Genomic DNA, 7,111 nt, shown 5'->3' with positions numbered 1-7,111 from the left:
GAAACGCTGGGCTGGAAGAAGCACAAGCTGGAATCAAGATTGCTGGGAGAAATATCAGTAACCTCAGATATGCAGATGACACCACCCTTATGGCAGAAAGTGAAGAGGAACTAAAAAGCCTCTTGAAGAAAGTGAAAGAGGAGAGTGAAAAAGTTGGCTTAAAGCTCAACATTCAGAAAACGAAGATCATGGCATCTGGTCCCATCACTTCATGAGAAATAGATGGGGAAACAGTGGAAACAGTGTCAGACTTTATTTTTTGGGGCTCCAAAATCACTGCAGATGGTGATTGCAGCCATGAAATTAGAAGACGCTTACTCCTTGGAAGGAAAGTTATGACCAACCTAGATAGCATATTCAAAAGCAGAGACATTACTTTGCCAACAAAGGTCCATCTAGTCAAGGCTATGGTTTTTCCAGTGGTCATGTATGGATGTGAGAGTTGGACTGTGAAGAAAGCTGAGTGCCGAAGAATTGATGCTTTTGAACTGTGGTGTTGGAGAAGACTCTTGAGAGTCCCTTGGACTGCAAAGAGATCCAACCAGTCCATCCTAAAGGAGACCAGTCCTGGGTGTTCATTGGAAGGACTGATGTTGAGGCTGAAACTCCAATACTTTGGCAACCTCATGGGAAGAGTTGACTCATTGGAAAAGACCTTGATGCTGGGAAGGATTGGGGGCAGGAGGAGAACGGACGACACAGGATGAGATGGCTGGATGGCATCACCGACTAGATGCACATGAGTCTGGGTGAACTCCGGGAGTTGGTTTTGGACAGGGAGGCCTGGCATGCTGCGATTCATGGGGTCACAAAGAGTCGGACATGACTGAGCAACTGAACTGTACTGAACCATACAATCTAACAATCATGCTCCTTGGTATTTACCCAAAGGACTTGAAAACTTCCACAGGTGAATGGATAAAGGAGGTGTGATGTCCATACAACAGAATATTATTCAGTACTAATAATTTTAAAAATTGACCTCTAATGCCCCAAAAAGACATAGAGGAACCTTAAATGAATATTGCTAAGTGCAAGAAGCCAGTCTGAAAAGGCTACGTACTGGATGAGTCCAACTACATATGACCTCTGGGCTTGTTGGTTTTCTGTTTTTTGTCTTAAGCCTCTCCCCATCTTAGCCCTCACCAATTCCAGGAACACAATTCCTCAAAATTAACCCACCATAAACCAAAATATTTTACTTTCATCTACTGAACTATTCGCCGGGAAGGACAGTTCTATCTCATTATAATAACTTTGTTCACCTACAAGAAACTCCCCCCAATAAAGCACACCCCCTGTTTCTAAAGCATATTAAAAGCAAAATAATGTTATTGGATTTCAGTAATGAAGAAAATCAAGAACTGCTTGTATCCAGAACTGAATGTCCGTGTTTAAAAATCTAGAACCATCTTCATCAATTTAAATCACTTACAGTAATTAAAATAAGGCAAACACTATTCTGCTGGAGCATAAACATCTCAAGAAAATTCTCCTATGAACATAATTACATGGCTTTTTCTTTGGGGGAGTTTTTTTTTTTTAACATTTCCCCAATTTTGTAATTCATATATTCTATCATTTATATGCTTTTTGATTTACTATATTTTGTTTGCTCGGTTGCTTAGTTGTGCCCGACTCTTTGAGACCCATGGACTATACAGCCTGTCAGGCTCCTCTGTCCATGAAATTCTCCAGGGAAGAATACTGCAGCAGGTTGCCATTTCTTCTCCAGGGGATTTTCCTGACCCAGGAATCAAACCCCAGTCTCCTGTGTCTCCTGCATTGCAGGCAGGTTCTTTACCTGCAGAGCCACAGCACTTGCTGTGGCTGAGAACAAGTTAAGTGCTTTATTAGAACTACTAGCACTTCAAACCTTTCTAACTATATTCTTCTCATGAAATACGTACTGTTACTCCCGCTACTTTACAGATGAGGAAACTGAGGCATAGAAAGATTAAGTAATCTTCCCAGCATCTCACAGGTACTAAAATGTAAACCACGCTTCTGCAGGTTGCAAGGGAAAAGAATGAAACCCTGAGCTGAGCAACAAGTGAACACCAACCCAGTGTTCCAAATCTCTGACCTCAACCAGCAGCAGTTGTTTCAATATCATGTTCTTGTGCTTTCATCAGACCCTTGTTGGCTTTTAGACAGAGGTCAGTCACGTGTCACAGAATGATATCCAATGGAAGAGCAAACATACTGGGAAAACTTTAGGACAAATCATTTAAGTATCTTGATCAAGGCCTTCAGATATGACTCTGGGCGTTGTTCTCACAATCTCTGAGTAGTTCCCCAGCTGGAGACTGGGAAACAAACCAAAGCTAAGGGATTATGAGATGTAAATCTGCAAAAGTGGAAGAGGGGGCTATGAAGCATCTAGATGCAATATGTTAAATCACGTTACTGGCAGAAACGTCTCCCCAAAATCCAAATGCTGAAGTCCTAACCCCTAGTACCTCAGAATGGGACTGTATCCGGATAGAGGTTAAAGAGTTAATCAAGGCCAAGGGAGGTCATAAGCCTGTCTGACTGGTGTGCTTTTAGGAAGAGAAGATTAGGACCCATACACACACATGGAGGGTCAACCCTGTGAGGACACAGTGATAAGATGGCCATCTGCAAGCCTAGAGTGGAGGTCTCAGACGGAACTGACTCTGCCAGCACCTTGATCTTGAACTCCCAGTTCCCAGAACTCTGCTAACACATTTCTGCTGTTTAAACCCCCAGGTCTTCCGTATGGGCTATAGCAGCCCTAAGCAAATGAACACAAGCTTGTCTAATTCACCCGTTGTGTGCTGACAAACAGGTCTTAGCACCTAATATAAAAAAAAGTGAGGCTTCTTTGTTAATATATAGAACCTTTGCCCAAATGAAATCCATGACATTTCTGTTGCCGCTCTTTAGCATGGTTGACTGAACTGCCTTGTCTCTCCATATAAGGTTGGCTGAACACAAATTGATGACACAGGGCTTTCACTACATTCAGCGTCACTGAGGTCTTGCCAAAACCTGTAGCTGATACAGCCACTTTCAAATCCACTTTCATCAGGGTTTTCCACCGAGTGGCCTTTGTTAATGATCGCTGGAATGCACATCAGCAGTGCCACATAAATAAAGTACACGCACACCCAACACCGCTTTCGACACAGGAATCCAGACAGGAACTTTCATGTGGGCCTCAATCTTTAATGTATTAAATCCACCTCAGGCGCAGAGGTAAGAACAATACACGGAGCCTAATTCTCCAGCATCAGGGCTCAGCCTCACATGTGCTGGGGAGGCCAAGCGTCTCTGCTCCCGGGAAAGCTCAGCCGTGTAACTGCAGGGGCCCAGATGCCACACGGGACCCCGGCTGGAAATTCTGCCCACAAGCACATATCTGCCTCCCAGGCCATAGTGAAACAGTGGATGGAGGACTGCTTTCTCTTACCCAGTGGGAATGACCTTTTCATAGGCAAGAGAGATTTAGATTTTTTTTTAAGTTTTTTGTTTGTTTGTTTTGTAAATTTTCATTCATTTTATTTATTTTTGGCTGCACTGGGTCTTCATTGCCATGTGCATTCTTAACCACTGAACCACCTGTGAAGCCCAAAAGAGATTTCGTTTTGTAGTCAAATTACATTTTAGAAAAGAGATAGTTCAGTCTATTTGATAAATCATACTGTTCATTTGGGACTTCCCTGGTGGCACGGTGGCAAAGAATCCACTGGCCAATGCAGGACACACAGGTTCAATCTTTGGGTTGGGAAGATTCCCCGGAGAAGGAAATGGCAACGCACTCCAGTATTCTTGCCCGGAGAATCCCAAGGACAGAGGAGCCTGGCAGGCTATAGTCCATGGAGTTGCAAAAGAGTCGGCCACGACTGAGCAACTGAGTGACTATGACAATTTCTCAACTATTCTTATAAAACTGGTGAATCTGTGCTTTGTAAAAGTGTATTTCTTTGGATATTATTAGAAAATAAAATTCAGAGTGATCATTTGAGCTAATATTTATTACTTAAGAATAAAGAAACAATTATTTACCAGAAGGCTAATTACTAATGCAGCTATGATTCCCTTCTGGTTTTACAGCATATGTATCCCGAAGTAGCTTGTCAGTTGATAATGACGTAAAACAGCATCAAACACTCGGCAGAACGAGAGGAGTTTGGGTCTTGGACCTTTACTTGGTGTGTAGGATCCACAGGATTCACATTTTAGGTAAATCTCTAATGGACAGTGATCTTAAAATATCGTTTCTATTTGATGCTAATGACTGTTATACTGTTATTGCCTCATTTTAGGACCAGTACCCAAAATGAACAGACAAAAGGACTTGACTTCATGAATGAGATGAGAAGTGTGAAATAAAAGAGGCTTGTTTCTCTTTAAATCTGCTGCTGTCATTAGAAGTGCAGGGTAAACAGGTCAGAATCCACTGTCTTTTCCCATCTTTCTTTTCTTCTTGTTTTTTCTTTTTATGGAGGTGAGGAGGGACTAGCTACTTATAGTGGCAAATGTAGATCAAATAGATTTCTTTTCTGAAAATTCTTGAGCTTCCTGTCTCAGAAAATCAAGGTTGGCTCATTCTGGAACCAAGTTCAGATTCTCCACATAGACACAGGAAAAGCCAGGGTGAGAAAGCTGAGGAGCAAGGAAGGAAGGGCAGAGAGAGGGGCCCATTGCATAATTAAAAGGGAACCGGGACCAGTTACCTGGGGATGGGAAAGGGGTAATTAAACCCCTGCAGGAGAAGTTCTGTTTTTCATCAAATAGGAAAGCTCTTTCTAAAAGAGCCCACAGGTAAGGAGTCCCAGGGTTCACGACCCCTTGGTTCCATCTCAGGATGACTCAGGGTATTATTTCCAAGGATACGTGTTGAGCCCCATGAAGAATCAAAACTGGAAGTACTAGGTTGGTCTCCATCCCTTATCTCATGGATCTCTCTGTAGAAATGCTTCTAGCATTTAATTTCTCCAAGCATTCTGGGAAGATCTGGCTAAGTTTTGTGGGAGATGAACTGGAACAACCTCAAAAGCACAGCCAGGAAGGTCCCCAAATGCTCTTTGTGGAGATCTTCACTACTTCTCCCCACCTGGAGATCCTGGGTGACAGCTGAGCCCAAGAATGAGATAAACCCACATGGAAAATGCAGGTACCAACCCTTCTAGGACCTGAGAAACCTAAAAAGCACCTTTCCTGTCCCCAAACTCCTGACCACCCATCACCCAGGGACACAGGTTTTCACCCAGGAACATCTCAGCCTTTGAAATACACTGGACTTTCTCCCCCAGACGCAGTGCCATTTGTTCGTGTTGGAACAGAGTGGGAGGTCAATACCAGTCCCTCCTTCCCTCCCGACCATGGAAGCAGTCTCGGGAATCCATCATGGAGACTGGAGGAAGTCAGGGATGATCCAGGAAAAAACAGAGCTGGAGGTGGTGGCATAGAAGGTGGCCGCAGAGGCCAGCCCAACACTCAGCCTCTGACGTCACAGGCTAAGAGACACATGCCCGCCCGCTTGGTAACCTTGTCCTGGGGCCAGGACCTGTTCCTCCTGAGAACAGCCTGCCCAGGAGGAGAAGCGCAGAGCCAGATGGAGCCCAGAGGGACGGGTCAGCTTGGCTCCCTGTTAGAAAAACAACAGCCCCTCTCCTGGGAAGGGGTGGGAAGGCAGAGCTGCTGCTGCCAGAGATGTCCCCACCCCTCTCCACCAACACCCTCCCCAGGACACAGGAGGCTGAGAGCAAAGGATGCTTCTAACACCCTTTCACTGGAGACTCATTCTGTAGACACTGAACGTCTGCTCCGTATTAGTAACAGGACTGTGTCAGGGGCCATGAAGACAGCGCTGAAGTGGGGGACATGGACATCAGTGTGGCCTGGATGCCCTGATGGGCAGACAGGTGGGCCAGGGCCCCAGAAGGACAGAAGGTGATCAGGATGTCTGGGGGGGGTGCCCTCGTCTGGAGAAGCGGTAGGGTCAGGGAAGGTTTCTCTGAAGGATCTCTGGAAAGAGAGGGAGACATCTAGGGGAGGAGAGAAAGCTTCTGGGGGACAGGAAGCTGGGACCCTACAGGGCCAGAGCACGGAGGTGGGACACAACGGGAGGCCCAGCTGGCTTGAGCGTTGAGATGGGAAGGGAGCAGACAGGACAGGGCTCTTTGCAGAACGTTCAAAGTTCTTGACCATTTGAAGACCCTGAACCAGGGAGAGTTACCAGGTCACCAGGGATGAGAAGAAGACGGAATTGGATGCTGGTGCCAGGAAGTCGTGATGGTGGTGACAAAGCAAAGACCAAGACTATAGTGGAGAAAAAGCCAGTGAGCCTTAAAGAGTTTTCCTAAAGGTCTAATGTGAGTGAGAAAGAAAAACGTGGAGGCCCAGCAAGGTTTTCCAGCTTTGGCCAAACACCTCAGGAAGACAGGGCAAGTCTCCCTCGTGTGGCCTCAAAGCCACCACTCCCCTCTTCTGTCCTCAGTCCCGGAGAATTTCTGGCTGAAAATACTTGAAAACTTCCTTTCACTTCCTCTCCTGGTCCTCAGGCTGACCTATGGTGCCCAGGAGATTCAGCAGCAGTTAGAAGCAGACGGCCCCACAGCCCTCTGCTCAGCCCTCATCGTGAGAAAACAGTCCCATCGCTCCCTAAAAGTAAAAGGGGCCCCTAATCATTAAGCCTCACAAATCCAACTGGCAATATCGTCTAGAGAAACCATGCGAATCTGCACCTGACCGGGTCCATTAAACATTAACCTTTGAGTTACACATTGACAGCCCCTGGACACAGTGATTATGTGCTTCTTTCCGTTGGTCACTAAATCTAGCTGAATCGCTTATAGTATCAGCTCTAGAGAGATTAGAAAGCATTTTTTTGTTTCTGCAAGATTTCACTCAGTACGTGGAACCTTGATCCACATCCTATTTGAAGATTCCCATCTTTCTTTAGGAACCTCTAACTTCACGGAACATCTAGAATTTCTTAGGCGTCGACTTGACAAACCGTTACACTTAAAAACTGCTAAATAAATGTCTTATACGGGAAGGCTTTTGTTTATTTAAAAAATGTGGTGGGAATGTAAATTGATGTAGCCATTACAGAAAACAATATGGCGATTCCTCCAAA

General features: G+C 45.2%; 1 protein-coding gene and 1 long non-coding RNA gene across 3 annotated transcripts in view; one reads left to right on the top strand and one right to left on the bottom strand.

Annotated features, from left to right (window-relative positions):
• LAMA1 (laminin, alpha 1) overlaps positions 1-7,111 on the bottom strand; it is a 126,232-nt gene that overhangs the window by 85,468 nt on the left and 33,653 nt on the right. The window lies entirely within an intron of this gene.
• On the top strand, positions 3,153-4,354 carry LOC105002468. The gene is made up of 3 exons (XR_826967.1): positions 3,153-3,222; positions 4,081-4,209; positions 4,293-4,354. It is a non-coding gene; the product is annotated as an uncharacterized LOC105002468 (long non-coding RNA).

Source organism: Bison bison, unplaced genomic scaffold, assembly GCF_000754665.1.
Source record: "Bison bison bison isolate TAMUID 2011002044 unplaced genomic scaffold, Bison_UMD1.0 scf7180017864453, whole genome shotgun sequence".
NCBI classification, from domain to species: Eukaryota; Metazoa; Chordata; class Mammalia; order Artiodactyla; family Bovidae; genus Bison; species Bison bison.
Note: the sequence above shows the minus strand (reverse complement) of the source record. Positions and strands in the feature narration are given on the sequence as shown.